Raw genomic sequence first — 19,197 nt, 5'->3', positions numbered from 1 at the left:
TGTTTCCCCACTGCCCCCCAAGCCAGCCCCCTCCCCTGTGGAGGCCTGGGGCCAGTCCACCCCCATGCAGAGGTCTGGGTGCCCACAACCCCCCCCCTATGGGGGGGGCTGCCTAGGGCCCCAGAATAGCTAGGGACTGCCCTGCTCCTGACGTATTGAGGTACCACCCCTCTAAGTAGTAAGTTGCCGCCTCTCACCTTGTACATGTTGGTTTGATCAAAACAACCCCATCCATCTATTACCCTTTTGCCATCTTTGGGATGGGTCAGCCTATTCCTTGTTATCTGTGTGGAATGGGCAGGTATTGGAGTGTTCTGGTACCTTTTAGGTATGTCTCTTTTTGCAGCATCAGCCCTTTCCTTGCCAGCTTCTGTGAGCAGGGCCTGCCTCTGGCTCACAGCTTAACTTTGCTTTATGTTAGCAAAGTCTTGACCATTACTTTAGGTGTTTTTTTTTTAAATGGTTTATGTTTCAGGGCCTCATCCTACTACAGCAGTCTTCGAGCTGGCATGTCTCATCCACTTCTCCCTTGCTGCTTGGGCGGAGGCGGGAAGGGAGCAAAACGTGCCCGGCTGAAGGTTTTGTGCTTGGCCACGAGGATTAAGCCTTAGCCTCCGGCATGGCTGCTGGGAGATGGGTTTCTGAGTTGCATCCAGCACACGCTTCGGGCCACCAGTTGAAACCACTGAGGCTAAGCGGGGTGGTTTGAGGCGACAAAAGGGTGCCTTTGAGGCTCCAAGCAAGTCCTCAAAAAACAAGGAAGTAGCACAGGATCCCCACTGTCCCTGGGTGGGCTTCAACTACTGTCCTTTTGGTTAATAGCCAAATGCGCTAACCCATTGCGTCACAGAGATACACCTCTGCAGTTACTAAGTTTGTGCAGCCTACACATCTGCCTGCCAGCATGAGAGCTCACAAAGCGCTAGTGTGGATGCTGGAGACTGGATGCTGGATGCAGTAGGCAAAGAACTAGCATAGCAGCAGCATGCTGGGTCTATAACCCAGAGGTCAATGGATTGAAACCATTCTCTGCTAGGTATGCTCCTTTTTCTTTTTGGCTCTGGGCTTTCAAGCAAGGTGGCGACCAACAAAGCGCCAAGAGCAGGCTGAAGGCAAGAGGCAGGCCTGGGTGTGGTGAGGGCCTCCTGTCCCGGAATGAGGCAGCAGTGCTTTCTTTCTGCCCCCTCCCTCCGCCCCACCGGCACGCGGCTGCCGCGGGAGAACACGAGGGAGGCTCTAAGGATGCTAGGCAGCTTTGTGTGGCTGTCAGGGGAAAGAGCCGAGGCTCCCGACTCGACCTGCCATTGACTCGCGTGGCTCTGCGCTCCGTCAGCCGGGGCGGGCCAGGCTGCAGACGTGACTCAGGCTTGGACAGCATGGCTGCGCTTCCCTGATGAGGCATGAGGCAGGCCAAGAGCTTTGTTAGGATTACCATATTTCAGTAAGCAAAAAAGAGGACGGGAGGAGTCTCGCCCCTGTCCTGCCCTAGCCCTGCCCCCGTCCTGCCCTAGCCCCGCCCCTGCCCCTTCCACTCCCTCCCACTTCCTGCCCCCCTCAGAACCCCCAACCCTTTCCCTGCTCCTTGTCCCCTGACTACCCCCTCCTGGGACCCCTGCCCCTAACTGCCCCCCAGGACTCCACCCCCTACCAAAGCCTCCCTGCTCCTTGTTCCCTGACTGCCCCCTCCTGAGACCCTCCCCCCATCCTAACTGGCCCCCTAGGACCCTACCCCCTACCTGTCCCCTGACTGCCCCAACCCTTATCCACACCCCCACCCCCAGACAGACCCCCAGGACTCCCATGCCCCATCCAACCACTCCCCACCCCCTGACAGCCCCCCCAGAACTCCCAACCCATCTAAACCCCTCTGCTCCCTATCCCCTGACTGCTCCGATCCTTCTCCCCACCCCTGCCCCCTGACAGCCACCCCCAGAACTCCCAAACACACATTCTTTGTCCCCTGACTATCCCTCCTGGGACCCCTGTTCCTAACTGCCCTCCGGAACCCCACCCCCTACCGAAGCCTCCCTGTGCCTTGTCCCCTAACTGCCCCCTCCTGAGACTCCCCCACCCTAACTGCCCCCCCAGGATCCTACCCCCTACCTGTACCCTGACTGTCCAAAACCTTATCCACCCCCCCAGAAAGCCCCCCCTGAACTCCCGACCCCCCCGCTCCCTATCTCTTGACTGCCCCCTCCAGAACCTCCCTGCCCCTTCTCCAACCTTCTGGCCCCCTTACCCTGCCGCTCAGACCAGCGTGACGGAGAGGAGGAGCAGGGGGAGGAGCTCCAAACTGCCGGTGTGAACTGCCAGGTGGTGATCTGTGAATACAGGGAGGGAGGGGGGGAGGGAGTAAGTGATCTCAGCTGCAGGGGAGAGGAGAAGGGGCTCTCTCTGGCTGTCAGAGCCCCATGTAAGTGGCACCATCTGGCCAGCTGCCCTGTCAGCAGCGTGCGTTCTGCATGGTGGGGAGGGGGAGTCCAGACATTTACAGATTCCCCCCGGACGCTATTTTTTCTCTAAAAGCTGGACATGTCCAGGGGAATCCGGACGAATGGTAACCCTAGCTTTGTGCAGCCTACAGAGAAGTGATAGGGAGACGTCTTTGAGCTGGCATGTCTCATCCGTTTCTCCCTTGCCGCTTGGGTGGAGGCAGGAAGGGAGCGAAATGTGCCCGGCTGAAGGTTTTGTGCTTGGCCTTGAGGATTAAGCTCAAGCCCCAGCATGGCTAGGTCGGGCTTGTCCTGGGCTCTGTGGGGGGAAGGCTCAGCTGGGAGAAGGGGCAGACTAAATGATTTTGTTTCTGATAGATAAAGGCTTTGTCAGCGGGAAGCTGTAGGTCACATGCTGGGGGTGACAGTGAGGTTTGAGCTGGAGCAGCAGCAGGGGAGAAGTGTGTGTGTGTGGGGGGGGTTACTTGGTAAAAGTGAAACTGCCAAACCTCTCCCTCTGCTGCAGCAAAAGGCTCATTTATCTCCTCAACTCCCCTCCATGAAAATCTCCACCTCTCCTCCGGTGCTGAGCGACCCCCTCACTCCCATGGAGATTTGTAACTGTTCTAACGCTTCCTTGGCCTTGTACAAACAGTTTTCCCAGACAAATTATCAAGGACATTTCAAATGAGAAAAACAAAACAAAACAAATGAAAACTAAAGAAACCCTCACCCCACACAGTTTGGGTCTGAATTTTTCTACTGAAATTTGGAGACAATAAAACTCATCCCTCTGTTGGCCAGAAACCAAAGCTAGACCTCCCCCGCTGTTTCTGTGACTTCTGCTACCGGACCACCAATGCGCTAACTCCTCTTGGGAGACATTTTGTTGCACAATACTGCTGCTATTCCAGTTATTGACTCCAGGAAACATTTTCCTTAGCCTGGTTCCGTGTGTCACTGGCTTCTCTAGCAAAGGCCAGTTCCTGGCCCTGTGGTCCAGACATCCTCATTCACATCAAGCTTCCAGTTCAGAATCATTTCCCATTCTTGCTCTGTGGGAGGGGAGACTTTTCAAAGCACTCTCTGTGCAACTGCACATGGCTAAGCAAAGAGAACAAACACCAAATCCTCTCTGTGCTTTGGGAGCCAGGTTCGCTGTGTGAATTCTGGATTTCAGATGGGTTCAAGCCTGGGCATTGTGATTATTTACCAGTTTCTCTAGCACTGGGGCAATGTGATGCTCCCAGCTGTGATGGCTGAGCAGTTAAGGCAGTGGAGTTGAAATCTAAGAGGGTTTATGTGTGCAGGTTTGAATCCTGCTCACAGCGAGACCTACATTTTAGCCAGTCTCTAACCTGGGTTGACAGAGCAATACAGATGCTCTCCAGAGCACGGAGCAGCATCCACCCATACAGCCAGGCAATGACCATTTTGCACAGTACAGCCTGGAGCCAAGGGGGAGGCAGCAGCTGCTGTTCCAGCTCCTCGGGGACAGGCCCTGTCATCCAACAGACACTTCTCACTCAGCCACAGCTAAGGGCGTCGGGTTTCTTTGGTGGGAGTGAGGAGCAGTGGTTCGTTTTTCTGTTCGCACTCCTCTGCGGTGTGAAAATTGGGGAGGAGAGGCAGAAGCCCCACTTCCCTCCCTAAATGACGCACAGTGGGGGAAGCCAGGACAACAGGGTGGGGCAGCAAGTGGTGGCCAGACTCTCACTGCCAGGGTCTAGTGTAGCTCAGGGTTCAGCTCAACTCCCTGACTCACAATAATGAGGGATGGGAGCTGTCTTTCCCATGCTGCTCTAGGTCAGTTCTGTGATGGGGTTAAATGCCATTTAAGTAACGCACTTTCAAGTCACTAACTACCTAACCCACTTTTGCTAATCAAAATTCATTTGGCTGAGTGTCCCCCCTGTAGGCAAGCCCTGAATTCAACGCTCTGATCCGTCTCTTCAGTGCCGGGGGTTTGTGGCACAGAAAGGGCAGCAGGCCAGAGGCCGGGCAGTGTCTGCACCAGGCTGAGCAGACACTTCTAGGCAGTGGGGCTCTCTCACTTTTTATAGTGGTGGAGCTGAAAGCCTGCGAACTGTACCCAGGTGTGTTCACAAGCAGTGTGAAAATGTGCAATTCCTGCTCACACTACACAGGGGCAGCACAGCTCCGGGGTTCTCCAGAATCACACAATAATGCGGCTTTGTTCCCACTGCACCTGGAGCTTTTCACAGTGAGACATGGGGGTGCTGCAGCACCCGCCGCACCCCTCGTTCCCGCACCTCTGTTCTCTGCAGGGAACTTGTTATGCCACGAGGGAGGCAGGGAGACGGTTCAGGGGACCCAGGCACACACCCTGAGCACTGCAGCTCCAGGGCTGTGCTCGGGATTCATTTCTGATCTCTGATAAAACTGACCCAAGCTCTTCTGTCCAACTAATATTCGTCCAGGCTCCCCGGCACTGTTAGTATCTGTACCGAGCTTTCGCCAGCCCTGCCCCAGGAGAGCTGGGCACTCGCCTGCTCTAGGAGAGCCAGGCAGGCCTGAGCAGGGCGGCAAAGTACAATAGAAGGTGATCCTCGGCCAATGGTGCCAGAACAATCTGTATAGTGTGGGGGGCGGGGTGCTGAGCCACTGAACCAACCATAACCCCTGGGTGTGATGGAAACACCCCCAGCACCCCCAGTTCCAGCACCTCTGCCCAGGCAGCTCCCCCAGCCTGACACACACACACAGCCCCGGCATCCGCTCCACCACAGGTCTCCTCGGCCCAGAGGTGAGCCCACTGGCAGCTCCGTCCCCAGCCGAGTGGGGAAACAGAACCCCCCAAAATTACCCTGGGATCAGCACGATCTGCCTCCACCCCACCCCGCCCCGCCTGTACTTGGAGTGAATCAGTTTCCCTGTCCCAACATGTGCCCCCCTCACGTGTCTCTTCTCTTCCCCAGTTCCCTCCAAACCACCCGATTACCCCGGCACCCTGGACTGCATCTCTGCCAACCCCCTTCTCCCCTCCTGACCCCAATATCCCCTGCCCCTACGGGTCTATGGGGCTGGGTCTCTCCTCCCCCCATCCCCTCCCCTGCCCCCAATATCCCCCTGCCCCTACGGGTCTCTGGGGCTGGGTCTCACAGACACTCCCCACCCGGCTGCTGCTGGCCCAGGAGGGAGCTGGGAGATGGAATCTCATGGAAGGTTCTAACAGTGGTCAGTGGAGCGGAGCCACGGGCGCTGGGGCTGTGACATGCGCTGACGTGTTCACTCCCGGCAGGCAACTCACTCACTGGAGACCAGAAGGACAGAAGGTGTCACATGGCTGTGGGCAGGGCTATGCAGATGAGCAGTGTCTGGTGGCAGCAGGGAGAGCAGCGAGATGAACTGAAGGAGCCGGGCAGAGAGAATTCTCTGTGTGTGAACAGAATCTGGTGTGGGGAGTTTGTGCTGTGAGTGCTGGCACCGGAGTCACTTCAGGGCAGTGTTTGCCACTGAGCTACACAGTGACCAAAGGCGTGTGAATGGGGTGTGGGGCCTGGCTGGGAGCAGCTCATGTGGATATGGAAAGCAGTGGGAGTGAGAGGGCAGCGTGGTGTTGGTGGGGCTCTCTGAGATCTGGGCAAGTGAAAAAAAAAATCTTGATATTATGGTTGAAGTGAAAGGTAGGTTTTATGTGTGGTAGTTTACTATCACATCTGTTTCTATCTGATAACTTTATTTTTTTTTTTTGTATGGTAGTGTATATTCCCAGGATCCCTTATTTGCTGGTGCATTAAAAAATGTCTACATTGGTGCTGGTTTCTTTCTGTGTGTGTGTCAGATGAGCTTTTCAACTAGATACTTGTCAGCTCCTCTAACTCTTGTCTGTCTTCAGACTCACAGCCCCTTCCTCCCTATCTCACTTCAATAACATTGTCACCCAAAGACAAATCTGACACTGAACTGAATGAATCCTCATTCATTCCCCAAGCCCCCACCCTCACCCCGCCTGTTACCCCAAAGCCCTGCCCCTGCACCGCTGCTTTCCTTGAGGCACTGGCCCTTCCTCTGAGGTCCTCCCCTCATGCTGCCTCTACCTCCGAGATCCTGGCCTCACGTCGCCTGTTCCCCCAATCCCTGCCCCTTTTCCTAAAGTCCTGCCTTGCCCTCCTCACCCCTTCCTCCAAGGCATTGCCCTCGCATTGCCCCTTTTCCCCAATACCCCACCCTCACTCTGCCCCTTCCTCTGAGTCCTTGCCCCTGCACCGCCCCTTCACCTGAGGCCCCCCCCCACCCTGGCCCTTCCCCAAGACCCCGCCCCTGCATTGCCCCTTCATCTGAGGCCCCGCCCTGGCACCACCCCTTCACCCGAGGCCCCCCTCACACTGCCCCTTGCCCTGAGCCCTTGCCCCTGCACCACCCAGTGACCCAGGAGCAGGCCAGACCCGGAGGCAGGAGACAGAAACATGCTTAAGGAAAAGCCTCCAGTCCCAACCTCCTGCTCTGCCACAGACTTCCCAGGTGCCCTGGGGCACATCACTCAGCCTCTCTGGTTCTCAGTTCTCCTATCGGGGAAATGGGGCTGGTGACGCTTCCCGCCCTCACACGAGCCTGGGAGAAGAACTACCCTGTGGATTAGGAAGATGTTCGGCTCCTGGGGTAATGGGGGAAGGGTGCAGGGGGAGCATATTAGCACCATTATTTGGTATCTGGAGTCTGTTTGGCATGAGGCCCAGGTGCTTCCAGTCTAGCCTTTGCAATTCCTGACTTGCCAAAGAAAATGGGCGGCTGCCCAGGCTAGCATGTAGAGCAGTTTCCCTCTTCCAAATGTGCACCTGTGTTGTACTTAAAGTACTGCACAGGATCTTTTTAGGGGGAATAAGGCAGAACGCCACATTTATTAGTAATACATGTATTTCTTAACACTGTATTATATGCATATAATATATTACACTTACACTTACACACACACACAAACACACTCCGTCTTGTTGTTACCAATTAGCTGCTCCCCTTAACTTCACTGGCCAGGTGAGTTAGATGGGGGAGGGGGTGGAGCCGGGCTTCTGCCGATCCGGATTGATGCTTCCATGTTGATAAGACGAGACCCGGGGTCCTCTGCAAGACACCTCACTTTTATAGCAGCTTTTTTCTTATGCAAATCTATACCAGATTCAAACTCTGTGTCTGTGTTCATTGGTCCTTTGTGCTGCTTTTTTTTAGTGTTGTCCCAATGCTGCAAAGAGGGTGTTTTTAAAAGAAGGTGCTTGCTTCTAACCCCCGAGGCCGTCGGTATGTTTGCTTGTTTTTAATGAGCCCACTTGACACGTTTTATTGTCCTTGGGTCTGGCTTCCAGCCCCTCTCCAACAGTTGAGGCTGTCTGGAGGTGCTGCCTTTCATGCCTTTCTCATTTACACCTTATTTATTTAACAGGGCAATTGATTAAGAGTGGGGGGGGGAGAGCTCTTGTTTTACTGCTAGCAAACAGAATTTTTTCTTTTCTTTTCTTTTATTCTTAGGGGCTATAATATTATACCAAGGGCAATGCAAAGTTTCTAAATGAGGCTTTGATACAAAGTCCCATGAAAACAGAGGTCACACGTGGGTAGACCCACCACAAGGTTATATGAAGAGGCACAATGTAAAGTCATGTGAAAATTATCAAAGATTTATTTACATTGTCCCCCTTTTGACCTCTCAAGAACAATTCTTGAGTGGTCACCATATAAATCTTTTGTATTTGTTGCAAACAAACCAAACAATTATAACCAGGTGAATATAACTAAAACCATTACAATTGACTAAACACCAGATATAACAAACACAACAACAAAACCATTACCATTATAATAATTGGGTACATTGACAAACAAAATGAGGCCCAAGTTTGATGCTGCAATAGCCATTAAACAATAAAAGTTACTGAGGTCAGGAAAGCACACACAACAAATAAGATTTTGTAGGAGTACCACAGTTGTTATGCAAGGTTAAGCTGATTTGGACTTAAACTAACATTTAGTTGCTAAAATGTTGTAGAATTTTTTATTTTTAACAGTTGTTTTTAGAGGTTTCTGGGGACCTGAAAGATGGGGCCATACAATTATGGGCCAAGGTTTTACAGGTTATGGGGGCCCAAGAACTACCCTTCGGGGCTTGGGGAAATAGAAGCAGAGTGCATAGAGGAAAGTGTGGAATTAACAATACAAGCAAATGTAACTAACAATACAAATGTATTAAGAACAAAAATGAACAACAAAATGACTATTAGAGAAACCTGATGCACTGGGAACCAAAGTTTTTTTGGACACAAGAGGTGATTGATAAGTTGGATGGAGATGGGGGAAGTAGAGAGAGGAAAAGACATTTACCCTGTCTAGTGTAGTATCCCCTCTCTCTCTGGACCCAATGCTAACACAGGACACCACCAGAGACAGACACAGAACATGCAACACAGAACATGCAATACAGACTTTGTTATGACACTATAACCATGGTATTTTATAACTTTTTAGCTGGTACCAGCTCTTTTGATGTTTTGGTTTAGAGCCTGAAAGATAGAAGCTTGGAAACAAATTAGCACAGTGCTTTTACCCTGGCAGAACCTGCTTGGTCTCTGCCACAGTGTGTTTGGTACTTGGGGCTGCACAAATGCTAATTAAGTGGTGCATTTCTTGTGAGTGTAAATTCTCCCTTTTTTTTAGTAAAAGGGTGTTAACACTCCATCTAGAAAAAATTTTCTGTTTTAAAATCTCCAGCCATTTTGCCATGGCCTGGAGATCTGAGGCAGAAGCAGGCACTGTTGTTGACTGTTTCAATGGCATTTTGGCCCTGGGAGGAGGAATTTACCCAAATATCCCCCTTTCCAATCTTCAGAGGGGTCCCAAAGGTCTGCCCCCTTTTGGGGTTTCAAATGTTTCTTCTCCTGATGTTACTGCTGCTGTAAGATTTGAGAGTGCTGTTTTAACTCTCTGTACCCAACCTGTTTTTAGTTTCTTTATCTGTTGCTTGCCTGGGCCCGATCCTGCTTTTTTTAATAAACAGTTTCTTTTCATGGGCACAAGTCTTGTTTCACTACCAATTTAGCAAGGAGGGTGGGCTTTTTAACTAGCCCCCACCCTTCCTGGTCCCATTTTTTAAACATTTTTTTTAAAATTGTGAAATTACCAGAATATTACTTACAAAAAACAAACAAACATAAACCACACTACATTGCCCAAACTCCTATATTCTTTAGAGTTTGGTTTAACAGAACAAGATTTGTATTTTATGTTTTTAACCCACTCTGGGCCAGAGGGAGAGACGCTAAACCTCCCTCTGTATTACTTGGTCTGCTACCACCGAGGGTTCATATACCAATTATACAAATCCTTCCCCGGATCAGAGTGAGAAACACTAAGTTTTCCTTTTTAGCTCAGTTTTGCTACAGCTGAGGGTGTATGTACCTCTATAACACAATTTAAACCTAAACTCCTATATTCTTCAGATTTTGGTTAATCCTTCCCCGGATTAGAGTGAGAAACACTAAGTTCTTCTCTTTAGCTTAGTTATGAACACAATTTAAACCTAAACTTTTATATCCTTTAGAGTTTGGTTAATTAACTGAAAGTTTACACTTTTTTTTCTCTAGCGCCAGGCTTGCTAAAGCTGGCAGTGTGCACACCAGTTTTATAATAACTGTGGATTTTATGCTTGCTGCCCGCATTCTCCACCAAAATGTTGTACTTAAAGTACTGCACAGGATCTTTTTAGGGGGAATAAGGCAGAACGCCACATTTATTAGTAATACATGTATTTCTTAACACTGTATTATATGCATATAATATATTACACTTACACACACACACAAACACACTCCGTCTTGTTGTTACCAATTAGCTGCTCCCCTTAACTTTACTGGCCAGGTGAGTTAGATGGGGGAAGGGGTGGAGCCGGGCTTCTGCCGATCCGGATTGATGCTTCCATGTTGACAAGACGAGACCCGGGGTCCTCTGCAAGACACCTCACTTTTATAGCAGCTTTTTTCTTATGCAAATCTATACCAGATTCAAACTCTGTGTCTGTGTTCATTGGTCCTTTGTGCTGCTTTTTTTTGAGTGTTGTCCCAATGCTGCAAAGAGGGTGTTTTTAAAAGAAGGTGCTTGCTTCTAACCCCCGAGGCCGTCGGTATGTTTGCTTGTTTTTAATGAGCCCACTTGACATGTTTTATTGTCCTTGGGTCTGGCTTCCAGCCCCTCTCCAACAGTTGAGGCTGTCTGGAGGTGCTGCCTTTCATGCCTTTCTCATTTACACCTTATTTATTTAACAGGGCAATTGATTAAGAGTGGGGGGGGAGAGCTCTAATTTTACTGCTAGCAAACAGAATTTTTTCTTTTCTTTTCTTTTATTCTTAGGGGCTATAATATTATACCAAGGGCAATGCAAAGTTTCTAAATAAGGCTTTGATACAAAGTCCCATGAAAACAAAGGTCACACGTGGGTAAACCCACCACAAGGTTATATAAAAAGGCACAATGTAAAGTCATGTGAAAATTATCAAAGATTTATTTACACCTGTCCCTGTGCTTGAGGGGGCCTGCTAAATAGCGCCTTGGGAGCCTGGGTGTTTCTCTGCTTCTCGCCAGCTGGGGAAAAGCCTCTTGGGGTAAAATCTCCTGCCCCACTACAAAAGTGAGCACCTTGAGTGGGAACGGTAAGAGGCCCCACCAGGGGGCTGGCCCTGCTTTCCTACCAGCTTCTGATGTTGGCCACAGAGCATCAGCAGCCGCCCCAGCATGCTGGTCTGTGGGTAGCCTTCAGTGGGTGTTTGGCATGCCAGGGAGCAGGCTGGCCAGGAGTCTTTGTGGCTGTCTGCTGGCCACACATAGGCATGGTTCTCCCCTCCTCAGAGCAGCCAGAAATGCAGAGTCAGTCTGTGCTTAGAAAGCAGATACACAGGAGAGTTAAGGAGACCAACAAGACATGAGAAAGATGGAGAAAGGACCTATGAAGACAGCACACACTTCAGGGACACTGCCTGGCTAAGGGAGGTGGAGGCAATTGAAATGTGCTTGGGAGGATGGCGATGATTTCTCAGGGACGTAGCCCCACATTGCTGTGTTGTCCACTATCCCATTTAACGTTCCAAATCAGCTGGGCCAGGAGCACATTCCCAGGCGGTTCTCCCCTAGGTAGATAGCAGTGATGTCTCGTGTGTCCTCACGGGAACCAGCTCACAAAAAAAGAGCCAGGAGCTGGTCCCAGCGCATCCCCCATCTGCTGTGTGGAGAGAAAATCGCCTCCAGCCCAAGGCCCAGCTGCAAACCCCTGGCTGAATTACAGGCTGTTTTGGGAGCCCACTGCACAATGCTGTGCCCACAAATCCATATCCCCAGCCACAGGTGTACTTCAATATAATCTAAATGAGAGACATGGGGAAGGAAGCAGACAGGGTTAAAACTTGTGGCGCTTATGGCCCACCTCATGCATTGGCTTCCCCTCAGGCAGGGGACTTATATCCTATATCACCTGCACCCTATAGCCTGGATCTCTGACACCCCCAGATGCAACTGGGGAGCCGCTGTTGCAGTCCCTCTACGGAAGAGGTGGGAGCCATACTCTCCAGTGGCAATATTTCTGAGGTGGATACAGACTCTATGACTCAGGAAGACTGGAGCTTGGCTCTGCATCTCCCCTATCAGGGAGAACAGAGGCTAATTGGGCTATGGTGACCATACGTCCTGATAAAATCGGGACCATCCCGATATTCAGGTGTTTGTCCCGCATCCTGACGGATCTATGCTTGGGATGCAATTTGTCCCGATATTTTGCTCTGCTGGCAGCACTCGGCTTTATTTTTTTTTTTTGGCTCCGCCAGCGGACCATTCCCCCCCATGTATCCCGATATTTCCTCTCTCGCATCTGGTCACCCTAGAGGGGGCACAAGAAGGGCAAAAGGTGACAAACAGGAACAGGAGAGATTTTCTTCTTGTTACAATTCTTCAAAATCTCATCCCTGAAAAGATGCAGCCGGGAGAAGCTCAGCCCACCACCCACTCAGTGAGTTACATGGATCATCCTGCCCCAGGGACCAATGGCTGTTAGAACAGAGATATTCAGGCTGCCTGTAAAGGTCTAGACTTTAAGAACTTAGGTGAATTTTTATCACTTACAGGGATATAAAACAAAGAATCAAAATCACAGTCTGCCTGTGTCTGGGCCTTGTCTCACTAGGAGAGTCTGAGGCCTTGTTCTTAGGCTAAGGCCTTTGGCTAAGCAGCAGGGGCAGCCATAAGCTGGGAAGCAAATGGTCACATCCTCACATTCCAAACCAGCCACACTGAAATAAGGTGATGTTGGGCTGTTAGGAAAATGAGCCTGTCCTGATAGGGCCCATCACCACCAGATAAAGAAACAGATCTTAAGAGAGCATCTCAATGGTTGTGGTTGTGAAACCCTCATTTCTGTAGGTTTTATCTTTGTGGCCCCCACTTTTGTATTGTCTGTCTGTCTGGTTCCCTAATTGTTTCTGTCTGCTGTTTAATTAATTTTGCTAGGTGTAAGTTAATTAGGGGAGTGGGATATAATTGGTTAGAGAATTATGTTACAATATGTTAGAATTGGCTAATTAAATTTCAGTAAAATGATTGGTTAAGGTATAGCTGAGAATATTACTGTATAGACTGGGGTCAAACAGGAAGTGGAAGGGGAAATTGGAATCATGTTTGTTAAGAGGGGGGACGGGAACAGGGAATAGGGACACAGGCAAGGCTCTGCGGTGTCAGAACTGGAAAGGGAACCGACTCTATCGGCGTATACAGATAAGCCCGACTGGTGTGAAGGGTTTTGAAATATGCTTGGAAACTAAACCCAGTAAACATCACATTGTCTGCGCTTCGGACTTCTGGTCTTTTGCTGCTTGCTGTCTGTGAGAAAAGTATCAGGGAAGTGGGCGGGGGAAGGGAAAGCCCTCTAACAATGGCTGCCTTGCTCCTCTCCCTCCCCAGGCTCAGGGGTCAAAGGATGGGCAGGACTCTAGGCTCTGCTTGAGGGATCCTGCTACAGGGCTGGTGGGGGAGAAAGTACTGTAGATTCTGACCTGCTCTCTGGTTGATAATTGAAGGGGGCATTTTAGACTCCTCCCCTGGGCTGGAATTCTACATTCCACAGGGCCAAACGAGTGGATGAAGCCATTTGGTTAATGAAAACCAGTGCTCTAGGTGAGGCTTGAACTCACAACCTCAACATAGCTCACCTCAGCACTGCCCTATAAATACTATGCACCAACCAATTGCACTACTAGAGCACCTGTCAATAGCTATTGTCCCAGGCCACTAGGTTGATAAAGGTAAGGAGTGACCCCAAAACATTCTCAGTGGAGTTGTGAGCGGGTAGTGACAAGTGTTGATTCTTGGTGGGGTGGATTCTTCTTAAGGCTTCCAGGCACCATTTCACCCTTTTGTTCGTCTCTGTGGAATAACAGAGCTGATTAAGACTCAATGTAGAGTCTTGCTGCAGGCCAACAGATCGGAAATCACTGATAACCAGCGCTAAGCATTAGTCCTGCTTTGGGACAGTGTCTCTCATGCAAGAAACTGCCTAGTCTGTGCTAGCAGTGAGGCTCTCTCACTAACAGCTGAAATCAGTGAGAGCTGTGTGAAGTGCAGGGACCCAGGGGTGCTTGAGCAGGAGGGAACAACACTCCATGACTTTTAAAGTGGGAGGGCTCTGCCTTACCACTTTGTAATGACCGAAGGGCAAGTGAGGGTAGGGAGGGGGCGGAGAGCAGTTAGCAGGAGTCAGGGTCTTGGGCAGTGCCGGCTTTATGACCCACGGGGCCCAATTGGAATACTCGGCGGCAGTCCAGGGCTTTGGCAGCACTTCGGCGGCGGGGTCCGCTCTGGGTTTTCCGCGGCACCGAAGGACCCCCCCCGCCACCGAAATGCTGCTGAAAACCCCCGGAATGGGGCCCCTTTAGGCGCGGGCGCAGGGCCCGCTTCAGCACGGGGCCCGATTCCGGGGAATCAAGTGAATTGGCTTAAAGCCGGCCCTGGTCTTGTGGGGATGAGGCAGCGTAGGAGCGGGGCCTTGGGGAGAAGGGGTGGTGCAGGGGCGTGGCCGTGAGTGGAAAGGATGGGGTTATGTAATGGCTCTGGTGGCTGCTACTTTTGGGGAGTCTGCGCGGCTCCTGGTGGGACAGCAAGACATCCCAGAGGAAAGAGAGTGGCCAGCAGAGCGGTAACAGGGTGGAACGGCAAGTGACCGGCAATGTGGCCAGACAGCAGAGGGAGAAAGGGGCTTTCCCCCCAGGAGGTGAGCAGTGAACTCCACAGCTGCTGTCCTGGGTAAATGAAAACCTAGAGTTCCAGCTGCGGAGCTGGAACTCTACGTTTTCATTTACCCAGGACAGCAGCTGTGGGTGAGGTGCAGTGAAGGAAGGGGCACATCCAAAGAGCTTTTGGTGTCTGGATTTAAGAGCCCAAAGCAAAAGGGGTGGGTGCTCAGCACCGTGCGGTCCAGAGGAAGGGAGCCAGGTCCTTCCATTGATTTTTTCCTTTCACACCTTAACTGGGGACCATACAAACTAATATAGCTATACCCAGTGCCATGGAGCACACAGCCCATGAGCAATGCCTTCCCTGGTTGGAGCTCCACCACCTTCTGTACTCACACCGTGAATGTGAAGAACAAGACTCCAGCACCATCATTCTTCTCTGGCCTGGAGGACCAGAAAGACGGGCCCTTTTTCCAATCACCCTCTGCCCACTGAGCGACCCTAAAGTCATTAATGTGCAAGAGCCTCCTCCTGGGTCCCCAAATCCCTGCCATGTTCCATGTGGGCACTTTCAAAGATGCCACTTTCCTAGTACTGCCCTTGCTCAGCTGTACGGAGGAGCTTTCGTCCCCAGTCCCTGCGCCCTCTGGCACCATCTCTGAGGGCCACCCTGCCTCACTCTCTTATCGCCATATTGAGTTGACCAATAAGTCATGTGGGAAAGACAGCTCCGGTCCATCGTTGTTAAAGGTCAGGTGGGCCAACTAGGGGCAGAAGCCCACACTCTGCTCTCCTGCTGGGGAGCTCAAAATCAAGGACTCACCTGACGAAAAGGTGCTGCTGTGGTCCTAGAAAATAAGCCACCTGTGCACAAGGAGAAATGAAAGTGCCTACCAAAGCCCAAGATTGAACCAGGTACCTTTAGAACATCAGTCTAATGCTCTCAAAAGTGAGCTACTTAAGCAGCTGCATGGCACCTCTTTGCCTGCTGCTTCTCTGTCCGGGACGTTTTGGCAGCCGTGGCACACAAAAAGGACGTCATTGTGAGTGGCCCATGAAGACAAGACTCACCTTTGCCTGCCTTGCTCAGCTTGACTTGCTTCCTCACCCCGTTCCTGCCTTAGTTCCCGGGTTACCTGGTGGCAGAAGGGGGCTGGGGGCCAGTGGCATGGGGAGGAAGTTGAGCAGGACCCTGAGCTACACTAGACTCTGGTGGCAAGAGTCTGGCCACCACTTCCTGCCCGAGCCTGTTGTCCTGGCTTCCCCCACTGGATGTCATTTAGGGAGGGAAGTGGGGCTTCTGCCTCTCCTCCCCAATTTTCATTCCACAGAGGAGTGGGAACAGAAAAACGAACGGCCGCTCCACACTCCCACCGAAGAAACCCGACGCCCTTAGCTGTGGTGAGTAAGAAGTGTCCGTTGGCTGACAGGGCCTGTCTCCGAGGAGCTGGAACAGCAGCTGCCGCTTCCCCCTCGGCTCCAGGCTGTGGGAAATGCTCATTGGCTGGCTGCATGGGCGGATGCTGCTCCGTGCTCTGGAGAACGTCTGTATTGCTCTGTCAACCCCCCACCTTCACTGAGCCAGTCTGGTAAGGTCCCAAGTGCCCCTCCGGCTTGGCAGCTGAGCGTCTGTGCAGACATCAACCCCCCTGCCAGCCACCACAGGCAGCAGCAGCGCTAGTCCCCCCAGCAACACTGGGGCACTCAATGCACTTCCTGTGGGGAAATCGCTCCTTGTCATCCAGCTGCTAGAATGAGAGCCAGGAGAGAGCAGTGTCTGGCTCACCTTGGTGGGGAGAAGAGACCTGGTGAGTGCTGATCTCCTTCAGTCTCCCCCGCAATGCTGGTCAGTTTTATTGTCACTGTAATAGTCAGTGCTTTCCTTCAGGGACGTCCATAGAGGGGTGCTGGGCCCAGGACAAATCTCCCCTTTGAGCCCCAGGTCCTGTCCCCACCCCACCCTGCCACTTCCCACCTCTGGTTTGCCTCTTTCCACCTTCCGCCCCCTCTCTCGAGTGATGCCGGAAGCTGGCAGGCTGGGGTAGCTGATACCACTTTCCGCTGGTGAGTGTGGCTCCGACCCCCGCTGTTGGCGCCAAGACCCCCGGTATCCCCCTTGGCCAGCCTGGCTCCCCCCACCGTAATCCCACCCTCCCGGGCCTGCCTAGCGCCCCCCACATGACACACACACAGAGCCATCCCTAGAGTCTAGCAATTGAGTAAACTCCCATGGGACAGCGCAAAGCACAGGGTCTGGGGCGGCCGCCCTAACTCGCCATACCTAGGGACAGCTCTGCTTCCATTGTACGTTACAGTGGCTCGTGATGCAAACCAGAGGAAGTTATTGTACATACCTCTGCTTCTCAATGAGAAAATAAAAAGGTTTATTTTCTTGAATTAGTCTATAGACCCCAGAGACTTTTTTTCCTTAGATATACGAATAAGTTGATAAAGTGGCTATGTTCGGGTGTGAAGTATAAGGAGTGGATATAATGGTGAGAATGGATTGACCCACATTTGGTGACTTTCAGCGTTCAGGAAGTTTATGGGTCCAGGTCATATGATCCAAGGGAGAAAGTCTCTTGGTCCTTTTCTCGTAGTCCAAGCACAATGTCACTCTGGCTCACGCCTCTTGGTCCCGCAGCTGGCCAGTGAAAACCCCTACTACACTTGATCTTAGCTCACACACAACACAGAAACAAGGCTGATGACCTCAGACACTATGCAGCCCCTCAGTCCCCAACCGCTTTCTACCTCACAATGACGAGCTCCCAGACACGCACCAAACACCATTCACGTGACTTTGAGAACTAGGTAACTCGAAGTGAGGGTCACTTCCCTGAAATGACTTCAATGGAGGAATTCAAAGCAAGAACCATTAACACACCATTCTGTTCAAAAGACAGAGAAGTCTTTCAGCCTCCTTCCTCTCACTGGTTTCCCTGTACACTCCTAATTTGCATATACCCACCCACTGACCTACAACTAACAATCTCTCCCTGTTAACTCTTACAGCAAAACAGGTCAGAGAAAGCATACGCAAGCGCTATATCGCAACCCCAATGCTCTTTTCTGCTCCTTCCCACAGAACTAGCTCAAACGTACAGTCATCAGGCACACATAAGACACAGTTTCACTCCATAGCAGTCCAGTTCCTTGCTGTTTCTTGTCTAACCGCTGCACACCTATGGTATACCCTACCCTGAGCTGATTCTTGACTTTTGGGCTCAACCCAGCTGTGTCTCTGTGGCGCAATGGGTCAGTGCGTTCGGCTGTTAACCGAAAGGATGGTGGTTCGAGCCCACCCAGGGACGGTGGTAAGCCTGTGCTACTTCCTCGAGACCTGCTGGGAGCCTCAAAGGCCCCTTTTTGCCGCCTCAAAACCGTCCCTCTTGGCCTCGGTGCTTTCAGCTGGTGGCCCGAAGAGCGCGCTGGATGGCATTCAGAAACCCATCTCCCAGCAGCCATGTCGGAGGTTCGGGCTTAATCCCCAAGGCCGAGCGCAAAACTTTCAGCCGGGAACGTTTCGCCCCCTTCCCTCCTCCGCCCAAGCAGGCAAGGGAGAAACGGATGAGACACGCTGGCTCGAAGACTGCCTCCCTCCCACTTCCCTGTAGGCTCTTGGCCTGCCTCATGCCTCGTCAGGAAAGCGTGGCCATGCTGCCCAAGCCTGAGTCACATCCGCAGCTTGGCCTGCCCCGGCTGACGGAGCGCAGAGCCACACGAGTCAATGGCAGGTCAAGTCGGGAGCCTTGGCTCTTTCCCCTGACAGCCACACAGAGCTGCCTAGCGTCCTGAGAGCCTCCCTCATGTTCTCCCGCAGCAGCCGCCTGCCGGTGGGGCGGAGGGAGGGGGCAGAAAGGAAGCACTGTTGCATCATTCCAGGACAGAAGGCCCTCACCATACCTGCTGGGAGCCTCAAAGGGCCCTCTTTGCCCCTTACTACACCCGCCGTCACAGAGACCCAGCTGGATTGAGCGCAAATATCAGGAATCAGCTCAGGGTAGGGGATATTACAGACTGTATGTGTTATATGCTATGCAATGTCAAAATATTAACATCCCCCTATATTCTGTACGTTACCCCCGATGATTATTAACTGAAGTTTCAACTCTTTGTATCATGTATTTGTAAACATTTCCTTGCCACCTATACCTGTAATCCCTCATAAATCAAGCCTGACCCCCCAGATGCGCAGTACCTTCCCTCTTAACTTTTGAATGCATCCAAAGAAGTGTGTATTCAACCACGAAAACTCATGCTCCTATATGTCTGTTAGTCTATAAGGCACCACAGGACTCTTTGTTGCATTGGAATTGAAATCCACTAGGATTCATCTGTGCAGGTTTGAATCCTGCTCACAGCAAGGCCTGTGTTTTAGCCAGTCTCTAACCTGGGCAATACCTCTATACAAACCCCTGAGATGCTCTCAGTTCTCTCCCCACCCCAAGTAAATCCTGTTCTGCTCCTTTCATAGAGATCCCTGGGACACCACCTCACACTGTGTCCCTGAGGTGTCAGGCAAACTTCCAGTAGGTGAAGCCTCTGCC

At 51.6% G+C, this 19,197-nt stretch overlaps 2 protein-coding genes and 1 non-coding gene across 4 annotated transcripts in view; 2 read left to right on the top strand and 1 right to left on the bottom strand.

Moving 5' to 3' along the window:
* The window catches only part of LOC117870001 (zinc finger protein OZF-like), an 876,360-nt gene that overhangs the window by 601,609 nt on the left and 255,554 nt on the right, over positions 1-19,197 (top strand). The gene's annotated exons all lie outside the window — the stretch shown is intronic.
* Positions 1-19,197, bottom strand: part of LOC117870043 (zinc finger protein OZF-like) — a 191,604-nt gene that overhangs the window by 83,758 nt on the left and 88,649 nt on the right. The gene's annotated exons all lie outside the window — the stretch shown is intronic.
* TRNAN-GUU lies at positions 17,888-17,961 on the top strand. Its single transcript has one exon. It is a non-coding gene; the product is annotated as a tRNA-Asn (tRNA).

The sequence above is a fragment of the Trachemys scripta genome, chromosome 25, assembly GCF_013100865.1.
Source record: "Trachemys scripta elegans isolate TJP31775 chromosome 25, CAS_Tse_1.0, whole genome shotgun sequence".
NCBI classification, from domain to species: domain Eukaryota; kingdom Metazoa; phylum Chordata; order Testudines; family Emydidae; genus Trachemys; species Trachemys scripta.
The sequence above is the reverse complement of the archived record's forward strand: the minus strand, read 5'-3'. Positions and strand labels throughout refer to the sequence as shown.